The following is an 18867-nucleotide window of genomic DNA, read 5'->3' on the forward strand; positions in this document are numbered from 1 at the left end:
CTCAAGCTAGCTGCCTCATTCTACTCACCTGTGTGCATACTAAAATTCAGCTATGCTGAGTGAGTTCTAGTTAATCATACAATACATTAGCTACCTTACTTATATGTATCTGAAGACACATATTACTTCCTTTATACATTATTCATACATACATACTTTCGTTCATACAATATAATTTCATACTTTCATTCTTTCATTTCATACTTATACATTTTAAAGAGCATTACGCCCTACTTTCCTCGAGTATTATTAGGGCCTGGTTCTATTATTAGGGCCTGATTCCCTCGTGCCTCGGATATTATTAGGGTCCGGTTCCCTCTTGCCTCGAATATTATTAGGGTCTGATTCCCTCTTGCCTACCATACAACCATACCTTACCTTTCTTTATCTTTATAATTATAACCTTCACACATATTCATTCCATACTTACTTCACATTACTTCCCTTGGAATATGTGCAATATGTGAAGATCGTTCACGTACCGACAAACATTCATTCATAACATAAATATAACTATCACATATATCGTTATAACATACACTTACCATTTAAGGTAAGTGTATTAACATTTACATTGAGTATGCACACAGCCCTGAAAACATAACAAGGAAAATGGGGCTAGAAACTCACCTGAACTCGGTTCCTTTCAGAGTTAATAGTAATCCCCTTCTTTAATTGAGCATGGCTAACTATATGAAAATTATATGTGTCAATTAATTATTTCTAACTATATCATACTTCAAAGTTATGGTAAGCCCAAGCTACGGGGGTCCGGGGGCAGCGCCCCTGGCAGCAGGGTCTAGGGGCGGCAGCTCCTAGCAAGGTTCAAGGGGCAGAGCCCCTGGCTAGGGTCGAGCTTTTCTTAACAAAATTTCTATTAAAATTCTTTAATAATATTTTATTGCTATCCCTTTAGTTATAACGAATGGTCTATGCTTAAGCATCAATTGTTATCCCATTCGTTATGATGAATGGTTCCAATCGTTATCTCATCAGGAAGAATGAAGGAATAACGATTGAGTAGGCTATTCGCTACATCTTTAAGGCGAATGAAGGCTCATTCATTACAAGAGTGTACCAGTGTATATTATAATGAATATCCTGATTCGTTTTCTTTCGTGACGAATGAATTGATAACGAATGAGTAAGATCATTCGTGACTCCATTAGGACAAATGGAAGGCACATTCGTTACTGGAATGTACGAATGTACCTCATTCGTTATAGTTGTCTAACGAATTATCAGATATGACGAATGAGATCAGTTCTATCCAGAACTTTGACTCAGAGGTCAAAGTCAAAATCGATAAGAACAGTCAACACCCAAAACTGCAATTATCCTTCAAATCACGATGAAACAATGTGATTTTGGTATCGTTGAGCTCGGAATCACAGCGCCTAACAACCCTAACCCTCCAAACATTCAATTGTTACGCTTAAACGGTGAGTTCGATGATCATTTAAACCCGGTTCATTAATCAATCGATTAACCCATCAAATATTAACGAATTTCAGTAAGGTTTGTTGTGTTGGATTCGTTTTTACCATTTTTTTGTAGATCTAAGAATACAAAACGAACCGAACAAGTTTTCGTTAATAAACTTACCTTAAACGGGTCGGTTTATGAACACGATCTAAACTTGATATATATCTTACTCGTCACGACGTTCTAACACTATCAAGCTCGGCTTTTTACCTTTAGATCTTGGCTCGGGATATAGGGGTGTTTGTGTGTGTTTTTCAAGGTATAGGCTATGGTGTAGATATGGATAAAAATGGAAAGGAATAGGGTTTAAGGGATACTTATACTCCCTTAAGCCCATGGACCTAAGGCCCATTCCATCCCTTATTTCATATTTTAAATGTCCAAGCCTACCTTCTATTAGTTTATTTATCTAAACCGATAAACGACACCCTTTTAAATAAACGAAATTTATTTTATTTATTATTTTCAAAAGAAGGATGTTACATAACGGTTGCTGACGGCGCCAGAATCGAAGAAAACCCCAAAACACGTAAAAAGAAAGCAGATATGAGGTATACGGCGTATATGTATGCGGCCGTATACGTATAAGGCGCATATGTGTACACCGTATAAGTATATGTAACGCATAAGGATAGGTTACGTGTATGTATATGGATCGCATAAGTAATGTAATGTGTATGTATATGGAGCGCATAAGGATATGTAACGTGTATGTATATGGAGCGCATAAGTATATGTAGCGTATATGTATGTTCAACGTGTAAATATGATCAATGTGTATGTACGTATGTCGTATATGTATATACATCGTGTATGTAGGTGTGCCGGTATATGTAGGACTTATACGCTAGATTGACTTAACCGCTGGGATAACTTATACGCTAGAACAAGCTTATACGTTGGAACTAACTTATACGCTATGTAGACTTACACGCCCTAAAACTTATATGTAAAAAATGATTTCCAAATAAACGAAAGATAAACAACGTATATGTACGTAAACGATATATATGGACGTATATGATGGTTAAGATAAGAATAAGTAAATAATTAGTAATGAAATGTAACGTTTAAAATGAAGATTTGATTTAATTAAATAATTGAACTTTAGATTAACCCCAGCCAGGGGCTCTGCCCCTTGGACCCTGCTAGGGGCTGCCGCCCATAGAACCCCGCTGCTAGGGGCGCTATCCCCGGACCCCCGTAGCTAGGTGTTACAATAACCTAGAAATATGATATGGATAGAGCTAGTTAATTGATACATGCAATTGTTATACAGTTAGCTGCGCCCAATTAAGGAAAGGAATTACCAATAACTCTGAAAAGAATCGGACCTAGGTGAGTTTCTAGCCCTGTGCATACTCGATGTGATTAGTTAATACACTTACCTTAAGTGGTAAGTGTATGCATTATTTGATTTATATGACAGTTATTGAGGATATGAATTAATGATTTCCGGTATGTGAACGATCTTCGGATATTGCACGTATCGCCAGGGAAGATGATCGTTAGAAGATGTGATTGTTTTATATATGATGTATGAATGATATATGTATGTTATATGAAAGATAGTATGTATAAAATTTTATAAATATAAATAAAGGTATGGTATGGTTGTAAGGTAGAAGGAGACCGAGCCCTAATAATACTTGAGGAAGAAGGGACCGAACCCTAATAATATCCGATGTAGAAGGGGACCGAGCCCTAATAATAATCGAGGAAGAAGGGACCGGACCCTAATAATATCCGAGGAAGAAAGGGGACAGAGTCCTAATAATTCTCGAGGAAGTAGGGCGTAATGCTCTTTAAAACGTATAAGTATGTAAAGTAAGATTAAATACAAAAGTATGAAAGAAAGAAAGAAAGAAAGAAAGAAAGAAAGAAAGAAAGAAAGAAAGAAGGAAAGAAGGTATATACTTATGTATGTATGAAAGAAAGGTAAGCAGGTTATATATTATGTATCTTAGGATGTCTATATATAAGTATGTGAATGTATTGTATGTTACCTGATTAACTAAAACTCACTCAGCGTAGCTGACTTTTAGTATGCACGCAGGTAAATAGATTGAAGCAGGTGGCTTGAGAGAGACACACATGGCATGATTTGAAGGGATTGGCATCCAAAAAAAGGTTTTTCATGATGTTTTCATAAGATACTTTATGTTATGTGTAAGGCCCCGAACCCGGTAGCCCTACTTTAGCGTCGGATTTACTCATAAACACAGTCCTTCAATTCAGAGTTTATTAAAACTTTTCGCGGAATATAAAACATCAATCATTTGTTACAAAACATTAAATCTTTTCTTTGATACCATAACACAAAACTTTATATTTAAAACATCTTTACTTCTTTCTTCAGATGCCAGCCGTTCAATCCATGCCATGCGTCAGCCTCTTGCTAGCTCTGTAATCGGCTCACCTGCGTGCATACTAAAAGTCAGCTACGCTGAGTGAGTTCTAGTTAATCAGGCAACATACAATCTATTCCCATATATTACTTCCCGTATCCGAAGACACATATTACTACCTTAACCTTGTATAAATATCCATAGGAGGATCGTCACGTAATATCTATTAAAAGAACCATTACCATTACCCTACCATATATAATTTCCATAGGAGGAACACTATACTATCCATAGAAGGAACACTTTACTATCCATAAAAGGAACACTATACCTTCCATAAAAGGAACACTATACCTTCCATAAAAGGAACACTATACTTTATTATTTAATATCCATGTAAGGAGCTAGTCACTTCCCTTGACGATACGTGCAATATCCGAAGATCGTTCACGTACCGTCAAGCAATCAATCGTATCGATCACATATACCATACACGGCATACACATAAAATTATATCCTTTCGTTCATACTTTCTTACTTTCTTTTGTATTATCTTACTTTCATATCTTACGTTATAAAGAGCATTACGCCCTACATTCCTCGAGTATTACTAGGGCTCGGTACCCTCTTCGTAACCATACAACCATACGTTATCATTTCTTTCTTCTATTATCTCTATCATGTTCATACACATAAACATACATAACATACTTACCTTATTCTTAGCGCTGCAACCTGACAGTACGTGCAATATCCGAAGATCATTCACGTACCATCAAGCAATCATTCATATATTTCACATTTTCCATATAAGGCATACACTTATCTCTTAGGATAAGTGTATTAACAAACATATTGAGTATGCACACAGCCCCGAAAACGTAACACATAAATGGGGCTAGAAACTCACCTGAATTCTGCTTCTTTTTCTGATAGCTGTAAATCCCTTCTCTATCTGAGCTCGGCTGACTGTACAAGTTACACGTATCAATACTCGCCTGATCTAATCTGGTGGCCTAGTAGTGGCTTACTTAACTTATCGCTTTTTAATTTATTTTCTAATCAAACTTAGCTCTAGGCGAAGTTAACCTTAGGCGAACTTAGCTGTAGGCGAAGTTACCAGCTAGGCGAACTTAGCTTTACAGCGAAGTTGCCATCAGGCGAACTTGGCTTCAGGCGAAGTTGTCATCAGGCGAACTTGGCCTCAGGCGAAGTTACCAGTTAGGCGAACTTAACTTTACAGCGAAGTTACCATTAGGCGAACTTAGCTTGCAGGCGAAGTTCATCAGGCGAACTTAGCTTGCAGGCGAAGTTGCCCAGATGCAGGCGAAGTTACCCAGACAGCCGCTGTTCGGTTTCTTTCCAGCATTTTGAGCGTTTTTAACACCCTTGCTATGGTTCAATATCACCCACTACGCTTCCCGACCATCTTCGGTCGCTTATACACTAAAAAGCTTGGATCTTTAAACCTTAAAGGTCAAGAATCATACCTTTTTGAGCTTGTTTGGATCTTGTTTAACTTGTTACACAACTAATCGCTCTCTCTCGGACCTGCCCGATTCTTCCCTTGGCTCGGTCGGCCGGCGGTATGTGTGCGGTGTGTGTGTGTGTTTTTGGAGTGTTAGGGAGTTTGGTGAAAATGAAAGATATTTTGGGTTTAGGGGATATTTATACCCCTGAAATCCCATAGACCTAAGGCCCATTCTCATTTAACCCATCTCCATTAATCCAAGTCCATAACCCACGTCCATTACCCGACACTAGCCCGACCCATACCAACCTCTATTCTTTTATTTATTTCCTGATGACCCAAGTAACTTTCCCTCTATTATTAAGTAATATAATTAATATTATTTTGGAATTTTCGGGATGTTACAAGTCTTCCCTCCTTAAAGAGGTTTCGTCCCCGAAACCTAACTTATTCCCTATAAAAGGAAAACTTCTTATATTTACACGCTTTATTGAATCGCCTTCGTTTTCTGTGTTACCCTTCTTACTTCCGACTTTGCAGTCATCGAATGGTGGTCATGTGTATTAGCTATTTAGGGTAGCTTATCCATGAGGCCCTCAATGTACCCAGTCTCGTTTCGATCTTCAAGAGGCTTTGTCCTAAATCATATTAATGCTAAAGCCTAAGTCGACACTCTATCACAACACGTCAATTTATCATGACTAACATGCATTCAGACAATTTGTACCATAATTAATAAACACCAGTCTAAATTTCAACATAAAACAACACGCATCGAGTCATCAATAAGTTACACATAGATTTAATACTTATGGCTAGCATCTAGCCTTCTTGAATGGCTTCTCTAAGCATACGGAGGAATCTGTTAAACCTCAAGCACTCTTTTCTCCTTCATGTCCTCCCTTTGGCTTCTTGCAATCCCTTGCTAGGTGCCCACGTCCTCCACAGTTGTGACACCTATGGTAATCATCACATTCCCAAGAGGAATGTCCTGCTCTTCCACACCTGTAGCAAACACCTAATCCCTTTCTGCACTCTCCGGGGTGTCTCTTTCCACATTTTTCACAAGAAGTGAACCCCTCTTGCCTTGCCTTCTTTTTACGTGGATCCACCTCATTGGCTTCCTCTGGTTCTGGGGTTGGGTTCTTTTTCTTCGGTTCCATCTTCTCCCCTTCACAGTTGGCAAGGTCCTCATAAATCATCTCGGCCAATTCCACGGTCGAGTCAAATGTTGCGGGCTTACTAGACTTAACCAAAGTGCGAACATTCCGTGGAAGTCCCCTTACGTAACACTTGATCCTTTTAGCTTCGGTGTTCACCATGTCAGGTACCAACCTAGACATGCGGTTGAATTCAGTAGTATACTCCCGTTGTGTCATCCCTCCCGCTTTCAAATTCAGAAACTTCATCTCCACTCTTTCAACTTCTGTATCAGCGCAGAACCTCTTCATCACCATGTCCTTTAGGTCATTCCAACTCATCGCCTTGATCTCTTCACGGGTCTTCCTCTGCTCCACACTCTCCCACCAATACATAGCCTCATCTTCAAAAGATTGAGTGGCATAACCGACAGCTTGGTCAGGACGGCACTCGCTAATGCGGATAACCTTATCCATGGCGGTTATCCACTGAAGAGTAGCGATTGCGTCTCCTAAACCAGTCAGCTTAGGCGGGTCACAATCTTTGAAGGACTTATAGTTGCAACCGCCTCGGCCCCTCTTCCTATCATCATCTTTCACAGACTTTACCTCACTCGAGTCACCCCTTTCCCTCTCGTCATCCTTTCTATTATTACCACCTGCCCCTTCAACGGTTCGTTCACGGCTTCCAGCAGATCCTTCGGGATTCAGGTTCTTCACAGCAGCAACTACAGCTTGAACAATGGCTGCTTGAACTGCAGGGCTAAGTTGAACTTCTTCGTTGTTGTTCTGGTCTCCTCCAGCGACGCTCCCTTCATCTTCGGTGTGGGAAGCTTCTTCTACCGAGGGTTGCCGGACAAGACGAGGCCTGCCACGACGTCCAGTGCGACCCCCAGTTCCCACAACTTCTCCAGCTCCAGCCATCAGTATTCTTAAAGGGACAACACAAACATCATCACTCAAGAAACTATTTAGTACAAGGATAGCAAGGCTAACAGGTAATAACAGTGGCCAGCTGTGACTAGCTGATCACGTTGCTTTCCGTGTCCTATTCGCTTCCCTTTATGAGTCTATTTGTGCTGGTTCTACTTAAGCAGTTAGTCAAATCAAACAATCAATTACTTCTATCCTTATCGTTCACGTATCTTTTCTTTCTCATTAACATATGTCATTTAATCATACACCTTACCTTTACTGATTTTTGCTTGAGCGACACATGGCATTCTTGAACTGGCATCTTCTTTCTTTTCTTACTTAAATCCCATTCTCTGTTCGAGTCTAAGCATGTAGGATGCTTAAATCTCTCGAACTTATGCTCTGATACCAACTTGTAAGGCCCCGAACCCGGTAGCCCTACTTTAGCGTCGGATTTACTCATAAACACAGTCCTTCAATTCAGAGTTTATTAAAACTTTTCGCGGAATATAAAACATCAATCATTTGTTACAAAACATTAAATCTTTTCTTTGATACCATAACACAAAACTTTATATTTAAAACATCTTTACTTCTTTCTTCAGATGCCAGCCGTTCAATCCATGCCATGCGTCAGCCTCTTGCTAGCTCTGTAATCGGCTCACCTGCGTGCATACTAAAAGTCAGCTACGCTGAGTGAGTTCTAGTTAATCAGGCAACATACAATCTATTCCCATATATTACTTCCCGTATCCGAAGACACATATTACTACCTTAACCTTGTATAAATATCCATAGGAGGATCGTCACGTAATATCTATTAAAAGAACCATTACCATTACCCTACCATATATAATTTCCATAGGAGGAACACTATACTATCCATAGAAGGAACACTTTACTATCCATAAAAGGAACACTATACCTTCCATAAAAGGAACACTATACCTTCCATAAAAGGAACACTATACCTTCCATAAAAGGAACACTATACTTTATTATTTAATATCCATGTAAGGAGCTAGTCACTTCCCTTGACGATACGTGCAATATCCGAAGATCGTTCACGTACCGTCAAGCAATCAATCGTATCGATCACATATACCATACACGGCATACACATAAAATTATATCCTTTCGTTCATACTTTCTTACTTTCTTTTGTATTATCTTACTTTCATATCTTACGTTATAAAGAGCATTACGCCCTACATTCCTCGAGTATTACTAGGGCTCGGTACCCTCTTCGTAACCATACAACCATACGTTATCATTTCTTTCTTCTATTATCTCTATCATGTTCATACACATAAACATACATAACATACTTACCTTATTCTTAGCGCTGCAACCTGACAGTACGTGCAATATCCGAAGATCATTCACGTACCATCAAGCAATCATTCATATATTTCACATTATCCATATAAGGCATACACTTATCTCTTAGGATAAGTGTATTAACAAACATATTGAGTATGCACACAGCCCCGAAAACGTAACACATAAATGGGGCTAGAAACTCACCTGAATTCTGCTTCTTTTTCTGATAGCTGTAAATCCCTTCTCTATCTGAGCTCGGCTGACTGTACAAGTTACACGTATCAATACTCGCCTGATCTAATCTGGTGGCCTAGTAGTGGCTTACTTAACTTATCGCTTTTTAATTTATTTTCTAATCAAACTTAGCTCTAGGCGAAGTTAACCTTAGGCGAACTTAGCTGTAGGCGAAGTTACCAGCTAGGCGAACTTAGCTTTACAGCGAAGTTGCCATCAGGCGAACTTGGCTTCAGGCGAAGTTGTCATCAGGCGAACTTGGCCTCAGGCGAAGTTACCAGTTAGGCGAACTTAACTTTACAGCGAAGTTACCATTAGGCGAACTTAGCTTGCAGGCGAAGTTCATCAGGCGAACTTAGCTTGCAGGCGAAGTTGCCCAGATGCAGGCGAAGTTACCCAGACAGCCGCTGTTCGGTTTCTTTCCAGCATTTTGAGCGTTTTTAACACCCTTGCTATGGTTCAATATCACCCACTACGCTTCCCGACCATCTTCGGTCGCTTATACACTAAAAAGCTTGGATCTTTAAACCTTAAAGGTCAAGAATCATACCTTTTTGAGCTTGTTTGGATCTTGTTTAACTTGTAACACAACTAATCGCTCTCTCTCGGACCTGCCCGATTCTTCCCTTGGCTCAGTCGGCCGGCGGTATGTGTGCGGTGTGTGTGTGTGTTTTTGGAGTGTTAGGGAGTTTGGTGAAAATGAAAGATATTTTGGGTTTAGGGGATATTTATACCCCTGAAATCCCATGGACCTAAGGCCCATTCTCATTTAACCCATCTCCATTAATCTAAGTCCATAACCCACGTCCATTACCCGACACTAGCCCGACCCATACCAACCTCTATTCTTTTATTTATTTCCTGATGACCCAAGTAACTTTCCCTCTATTATTAAGTAATATAATTAATATTATTTTGGAATTTTCGGGATGTTACATTATGTTTTAAAGACAAGCATTGAATGTTTGTAATGAATGGTTGACTTTTATTATTTCCCCAAAAGTTTAAATTAACTTTGATATTTAGAACTGTGTTTACAAGTAAATCCAACGCCAATGTAGGGCACCGGGAACGGGGCCTTAGACCTTTAATATAAAAACTTAAATACATAATCACACACACACACATATATATATATTTAACATAGATTCGGTAAAGAACTACTTAATATGCCGGTTTTAACAAAATATAAATTATTTACAAATTTTATAATATTTATAATATTTTTTAATGACTTTAATATGATTAAGTAACCACAAAACTAGATTCCAAAAATAAAGGGGCTGGGGGGTTTCAAACCCGCGCCCCTAGCGGTTTACACGACTTAAGCAAACTGCACTGGCCAGCTGAGTCAATGCCTAACACATTCAATATATGGAAACGCTATTAATTAACCAGAACCCACAAAAAAACCCTAATTACCATATGAACCCTAGATCATCAATCGGCCAAATCGTTAAGTGATTGACCGATTGATATTAGAGCTATTGTCCAGCAGTTGACTACGAGCAAAACCACACATTTTATTACCTATTACGATGTGGATTGAATGCTTAATCGGCCGATCAGCAGGCGGCGTAATCAAGAACAAGAACATATAAAACAGGTCTTTATAACTAAATAAATCATAGGGGTTTAGTTTACGCTGGGTAGAGGGTGATGTTGGTATGTTTAATTGGATTATAATGATTGTTTACATGTATAATAAGATCGAGGGGGGTGTCGGCCACTAAATTAAGCAATACGTATAGGATTTGATAACCAAAATTAGTGATGCCGGCAGGCCGTAAATGGAATGGTTAACAAGATCCATGATTCAATTACCAAGTATACGAGGAGAATTGAGGTCCAAGTTATCAAATTGGGTATACGAGTTCATAAATCGGGTCACAGGTTTGGGTTTGGATAATGGGTAAACGGGTTATTAGTTTAAAATAATCAAAATTTGCAAAAATGTCCTTGAGTTATAAAGGTGAAATCAACTTGAGGTTAAAGTATATGTTTAGGGTTGAAATTTTTATAACTTGAAAGTTGTTTATATATATTACATAATTAAATAATAACATTAAAATAACTAATTAACTCGATATTTTATTGATAAAACATCCCGAACTTCGAAACAGGTCGGGTAAAAGGGTAAAAATATTATTCTGGAAAAACCCGAGTTGTCACACCCTATTCAATATATGAGCTGTCGTTTTTAAAGCTTCAGTCCATAAAAATTCAGGAAGATTTGAGTTTGCTAACATACTTTTTACCATATCCACAAGGGTTTTATTTCTTCTCTCAGCAACACCAATCTCCTTAGAAGTACCCGGCATAGTAAATTGGTTCACGATTCCATTTTCTTTACAAAAGTCAAAGAAAGGGCTGGGAGCTTGACCAATGTTAGTATATCGGTCATAATACTCGCCTCCTCTATATGACCTGACCACCTTTATCTTAAGGTTAAGTTGATTTTCAACTTCAGCCTTAAAGATTTTAAACATGCCAAGTGCTTCAGATTTCTCTTTGATTAAATACAGTTACATGTAATGAGAGTATTCATCTATGAAAGTTACGAAAGACATATGGCCAGTTATGCTAGGAGAGAAAGAGACACAAATATCAGTGTGTATGAGTTCTAAAAGTCCTGAACTCCTAGTGATACATTTCTTATTCTTTTTTGTCTTTTTTCTTTTTTATACATTTAAGACATTTTTCAAAATCGAAGAAATCAAGATTTGGTAATACTTCATCCTTTACGATTCTTAAAATTTGATCTCGTGAAATGTGGCCTAAACGTTGATGCCACAACAAGGATGATGTTTCCAAATCTCGTTTTCGTTTATTAGTGTTTTCATTCACATTATATGATAACAATGATTTAGAAAATTGATCATATAGTTCTAACTTGTAGAGACTTCCTTCTAGAGAACCACAACCAGTGACATGAGAGTTTAAAGTAATAGTGACTTTTCCATTTCCATGCAAAACATTATAACCGTCATAATCCAACTTTGGTACCGATACTAAAATTCGAGTTACTTTCGTTACATACAAAGTATCAAAAAGGTTTATTCAATGACCAGTTTTCATTTTTAGTTGCATGGTACCTATTCACAGCTTCAACATTTAATTCGTCACCATCTCCCACTCTAATTTTCCTTTGGTTTCTTTCCAGCCTCTGGATTGTAAGGAATTCATGTATAAAGTTAGTAACATGAACCATAGAACCATAATGTACCCACCATGTGTTAATTGGAACATTAATATTAAAGGAATTAAATATCATAAATAGATGATTACCCTTCTTAACTAGCCACTCATTGAATTTAGGGCAATCTCGCTGCTTGTGCCCCATTTTACTGCATAATTTGCAGCTAAGTTTTCCAGATGTGGCTTTTGAGCTAGGGGCTGCACTTGTACTAGCTTTATGGACTTTGAAGCTTTCCTCCTTTGAAGTTTCCCTTCCTCTTTAATGTTCTAGCAATGGCGACATGAAGAACATCTATTTTTTTCTAACTTCAAATGTTCTTCCTCCTGCACGCACATTGCTATCAACTCACTCATTGACCATTTATCTCTCTGAGCATTGTAGTTAATTTTGAAAGCATCAAAGCGTGCTGGAAGAGAGGTCATAATGAAGTGTACTAGAAAACCATCATTAATTTCCATGTCTAAGCTCGAGTTTATTAGCCATGTCATTCATCATCATTATGTGTTCACGCACACCACTTACCCCATTTTACTTTCAAGTAAGAATCTTTAGGATTAAGGGATCGCATGCGCTTTTGAAGATCCTTTGAACTGTTCCTCCACTGAGTCTAGATTAGCTTTAGCAATTTCAGAATCATGCATTGCTCCCCTGATAGCAACTGAGATGGAATTCTTGATTACCATCAGACATATTCGGTTAGATCTTTCCCGCATTTCACTCTTATTTATGTTCTGTTGTGCTTTCATCAGTAACAGTAGCGGGAGCATCATCCAACATGCCAAGAATAAGTTTGACCAAGTCCCTCCGTGAGGTAAAGTTTGCCCCAGACAGAACTTCAACTCCAAAATTGGGAGTGATAGTGGATACTAGATTAATACATGAAGAAGTGGTAGAGTTGAAGTGAGCTAAATAATGGGGTAATCAAAATAAAATGGACATAATTAATACGTTGAAGATAAAAACCCATCATAACACCAAAATAATAGCTTAAAACTAAATTTCTATTTGAACATTGGCTTCGCGTTGGCTTTGACCAATATCCTTATAGCATGAAAGAAAATAATGTACTAACTGAAAGTTGGCTTCCAGTTGGCTATGACCGACGTTCAAGTGTTATAAACAAATAATTGTATGGTTATACTTGTATGGTCGCTTCGTTGGCTCTGACCAACACTCAAGTATTATGAATATACATAAAACAAAGAATTCGGCATGTAAATATACACATCACTGTTGTGCAGAAGTGTATATTTACGCATAATGTTATGCCTATTTTAATATATATACCATCAAATAATTAGTCGTTGGGTTCATTGATTGACAATATACATTGGATAAATTTCATGCTTGACTAACCTGAATAACTTCCCGTTGGTCCGAAAATTCAAATCATCCAAGCTAATAGCTTTAATCTAAAAAATCTAACAACTTTAAACTGATTTATCATACAATGGCTTATTTATATGTTTAAACGGTTTGTTTTTCGTCATAAATAGTTTTCATATTAGAGAATACTTCATGATAGATATGACCAGCGTAATTACAAACAATAGCACCAAATTTAAGTAATTAAATATACCAAAAAGAAATTAAAATATGCATTTTCTATATGTGCGACCAAACCAACCGGTTGCATGACCCGTTGAACAAACTCCACATGAATCTTAAGGTTGTATATTATCCATAAAAAAAATATGAGGAATTAATTTTGTTTTTTAATTTGGTGGGTTGCATAAGTAAAATAAAAATCATTTAATTATTCAGGGTCACACAAAAAAAAGAAAATAGGTTCGCATATGGAACTATCTCCGGATTATAAAATTCTTTGTGACTTCAATCTCTAATTAATTTACAAAATTGATTGAACACATAAGCAAATCATCAAGTTCATAAAAAATCAGTTACAAAACAATTATAAATTGATTTTAATTTTATTATCAAAACATCATTAGTTCCAGTGGCTTAAAAAACAATAACATCCATCAATTGTCTAAAAATGTTAGTGTGTGAGAGCTCATGTCGTCTTTACGAATTGTTTTTCGTCTTCTTGATTTTAATTAGGGTTTCTATTCTTAGAGTTTTGCTTCTGTAATCCGGTGTTTAGAACATCACAAGCATGGTCTAAGTTCTTTTATTTTTCTTATCCATCTTCTGTTCATTTTTGGATTGATTTGTTCCAAAGTTTTTGTTCTAATTTGAGAGGTTTCTCATCAATTGATAAAGAAGTATGATTTGTGACATGGTATCAAAACGTTAGGCTCCTGATTGTGTCTTGGGTTTTGAGAATCGTTTCAAGAAGACAAGTTTTCGTCATCCAGGTTTATCCGCTGCTGCAAACCCTGGTTTTTTTTGTTTGATTTAAGGATTTCCTATTCCGCTGCTCAATCAAATCTTCATCGTGTTTTATTCAAGAATCCAAGACTTATTCCCACAATGGTTTACGGCGTATGTATATTTTGTAGGTGGAAGTCATGTGTACAAGAATTCAACTCAATGGATCACTGTGACTGGTGGGAGCCTGTAGAGTAGGCCAAACTCCAGGAAGGTTTAAGATAAAGAGACAACAGATGGGACAATTTTCTTCATTCATTCTCAAATGCATTACATCGAAATAAATATGCAAACAACCTACGCCAGTAACCCACTAACAGATACTTGGCATATTTTAAGGAAATAAAGTTGCAACTAAATTAAACATGCATAACTGAATTCAAATACTTGTGCAGAAAATAATAAACGTGCTGAGAATAATAACCGTGCTGATTGAAAGAGTCCACCACTTGTTGCATCAGTCCATGAGCCATGCGGGCCTTCTGGACATCCGTTTGGGCCTGTTGTTGAGCCCATTAACCTGCTGGCCCGTATCAACTACCCCCGCCTTCACTGCCAGATCGTCCTCGAGCTGAGGCATTGGAGTGATTTGAAACAGGGGAAACCTTTCTTGAAAGTCTTCATATGATTCCCACGTAGCTTCTTCGACTGAAAAACCTTTCCACAAGACCAGCACTTGTTTTTCTTCCCCTACTATGCGATGATCAATGATTGCATCAGGAACACCTGTGTTGACATCTAGGATATCTGGTAAGGGTACTGATGTTGGGTTCCCATGTGCTTGCCTAAGCAACGATACATGAAACATGGAATGAATGCGAGACCCCGGTGGCAATTTCAGCTTGTAAGCCACCTGCCCAATTCGCTGAGATAAACTTTTTCACCAACTGAGAAAAGTCTTGTCTAACCTGTGGGCATTTGCTAGACTCACCATTCGTTGTTGTACTTTGTGTAGATTGAGTTTTAAATTCTTCCTCAACCTGTCCAATTCTTTCAAGGACGAATCAATAGATGGCATATCTGAGTTTCCCGGAACATACTGAAGAAAATCCAGAACTGGACGACCATAAAGAGCTTGAAAGGGACTCATACTAATAGACGAATGATGAGACGTGTTATACCAATATTCCGCAAGATACAAGAAACGGTTCCATGAGTGTGGCTCATCGCTTGCAAAGGATCATAGATAATTTTAGAGGCAGCGATTTACGACCTCAGTCTGGCCGTCCGATTGAGGGTGGTAGGCGGTTGAGAACTTCAGTTTTGTGCCTACCTGTTTGAACAGCTCGCGCCAAAATTGGCTCAAAAATATGGAGTCTCGATCGGAAACAATACTCTTCGGCATTTAGTGCAGCCTATAAATGTGCTGTAAAAACAGAGTCGCCAGGGACACAGCACCATACTTGGGTGCCAGAGCTATAAAGTGTGCAAATTTTGTAAACCGATCGACCAAAACCCAAATTGCAGACTTACCCTGAGACAATGGCAAATTAGTTATAAAGTCCATAGTGATATCTTGCCACACATTGGACGGCACCGGTAATGGCTGTAGAAGACCGTAAGGTTTGTGATTTGGATATTTGACTTGCTGACAAGTTCCACAATTCCGAATAAAATTTGTGACATCATCTTTGAGCCTTGGTCATGTAAACGAAGACGATAATCGTTTAACTGTGGCTTTGACCCCTGAGTGGGCGCCGACTGTGGACGCATGATATTCTTCAAGAAGTAGATCACGAACAGGTTTGTTGTCAGGAATGAAGAGCTTGTTGCTATCAAATAGCAATCCATCAGTCAGTTTAAGGCGGCCTGAATTGATCATTTTGGTGATCAATGAACTACCTTCTGCTGATTTATAAAAGTCTTTGAGCATATCGACCCACTTTGGAGAAGTCGACGAGATGGCAAAAACCGTTGGCTCATCGATACGGCTAAGGGCGTCAGCAACTCGATTATCTTTCCCTGGTTTATAAAAGATTTCAAAATCGTACCCCAACAGTTTTGTAGCCCATCGATATTGCTCAGGAGTTTGTACTACCTGTGATAAAAGGTGCTTGAGACTACGTTGATCCGTGAAGATATTTAACTTTCGGCCGAGTAAGTATTGCCCCCATTTTTTTACTGCCTCGGTGATCGCATACATTTCTCGAACGTAAGCCGAAGCGGCTTTCATACGAGGGCACATTTTCTTGCTGAAAAATGCGATGGGTCTATCGTTTTGAGATAACACGGCGCCAATAGCTATGTTTCTGATAGTCTTGTTGAATCATATGATTCCTTCTTTTATCTTAATCAGAATTTGTTCTTCTGATTTCTTTATCTGTATTGTTACAGAAAGTTTGTATGTCTTATGACATATCTTTGTCTTAAAAGTCTTTTGATTTTTGTTTGTTCGGATTTGTATCTGATATTTGTTTGTTTTACTATACAATCATATAATTACGTGATAATTGCAATGTGTGGTATAATTTTTCTCTTTGAAGTTACAAGTTGATGAATCTTTGTATATCAGTTATGTGTTTTGATACTGTTAATGTGTCTTGTGATTTTTTTTATTTATATTTATTTTTTTTTAAATTGTCTATATTCTTTGAAAAATCATAGGGTTCTTCATCTAAATAGGATATGTTTTCTGTTTGGTTACTTTTTGTTACAGAAAGGGTTTTTAATGACATATGGTGTAGTTTTATGTAATTGTGGATTTATAGCTCGCTTCTGATTTATATTAAAAGAAAAAAAAAAGAGGTTTTTTTAGTGAGATTCATCTCGCTTGTCTGTTAGTAGTTTTTTGTTCAGTTTTGTAAACCTGGTGTTATCTATATAATTAGGAGTTCTGATTCTTGTTTTTGGTATAGGCCCTTTGATCTTATAATACATTATGCATGTTGGTCTTTATAAATCTTTGCGGGTCTATTTTTTTGTTTTAGAGATGGAAGTAGGTTATTACTAATCCAAAAAGTATAGATTTTGTTATATTAAACTTTGTCAATGGTGAATTCAAAGTTCATTGCTTGATAAAAATATATTTGTAATAATCTTGTTGAGAGGGAGTAAGTTTTAATAGCATGCATTATGTCTTTGTAGTTTTTTTATTAAATATATTAGAAGCTGGTTCATACTACCTGTTGTTTATAAAAATTAAGCTATGTAAGATTTGTTTACTAACACCATGTTGTAGTACTGGTCTTGTCTTCATGCGTGATTAAAATTTTCTCTCAACGTTTCTTGTTCATCTATGTCTTAAAGTGATCATTAGGCTTGTATAATAGCCGTTTCATAGATTATCATGGTTTAATATAGTCTTATGTTGATTTCTGACCTGCAAGTTGGCACAGACAAGTGTTTTCCGAATTCATGTGTTCTTGGTGAATTTGACTTGCATGCGCTCTCAAACATATAGAGCTTTTTTAAATGAAAACTGAGTTTTATGGAAAGAAACAAGTTGTGGTTTAAATGTGATTAAACTCATTTAATGTGTTTGGTAATTGAATTGAGGGGGATGTTAAAATATATGATGTCAATTCAATATCAAACACATATATTTATAAATGTTTATTTTCTAGTGGTCGTTATTTTTATATTTTGCATGTTGTTAATGGGCCTGGATTATATAAATGGGCTTGCACTTGGAGTTGGACAACCGCTGTGGGCTTGGACAACTTACAGGCTTGGAGTCTAGAAGTTTGGCTTGAACGTTTGTGTGACTTGGGTATTCACATGGATGGAGACATGGAGCATATAAAAAGGAAGTAGATACGGTGTTAGTGTGTGAGAGCTCATATCGTCTTTACGAGTTGTTTTTCATCTTCTTGAGTTTAATTAGGGTTTCTATTGTTAGAGTTTTGTTTCTGTAAACGTTCGGTGTTTAGAACATCACAAGGATGGTCTAAGTTCTTTTATTTTTCTTATCTATCTTCTGTTCATTTTTGGATTGATTTGTTCCGAAATTTTTGTTCTAATTTGAGAGGTTTCTCATCAATTAATAATATTTATGACAAATTTACATGTTCGTAAGAAAAAGATAAAGCTTGCTTTAACACACCTCTTTCAAAACTTTAGGAATTATGATTTCGAAATATATATATATATATATAGAGAGAGAGAGAGAGAGGAAGAGGATCATGAGAGAACTCCATTTTATAGAGAGAACTAGAGAACTAATAATGAAGTATTTTTAATTTAATTAAAAAAATATTTTTAAAATTTTTTTCTTTCATCCTTATATGTTGTTATTTTTCACCACAAAAAAAATAAAATAAAAAAAAATTAAAAAAAATAAAAAAAATTAACGAGTAATGCATATATGCAATACACCGACTTTTTTTATAATGCATATGTGCAATAGTGTGCATTTTGATATTTGAAATAGTGTTGAATAACATATATACAGTTGTTTGTATTGTTTATTTGCAACAGCGTTAT

This window comes from Bidens hawaiensis, unplaced genomic scaffold (assembly GCF_021521415.1).
Source record: "Bidens hawaiensis isolate Kalapana, Puna unplaced genomic scaffold, B.hawaiensis_p1.1 tig00003217_1, whole genome shotgun sequence".
In the NCBI taxonomy this organism is placed as follows: domain Eukaryota; kingdom Viridiplantae; phylum Streptophyta; class Magnoliopsida; order Asterales; family Asteraceae; genus Bidens; species Bidens hawaiensis.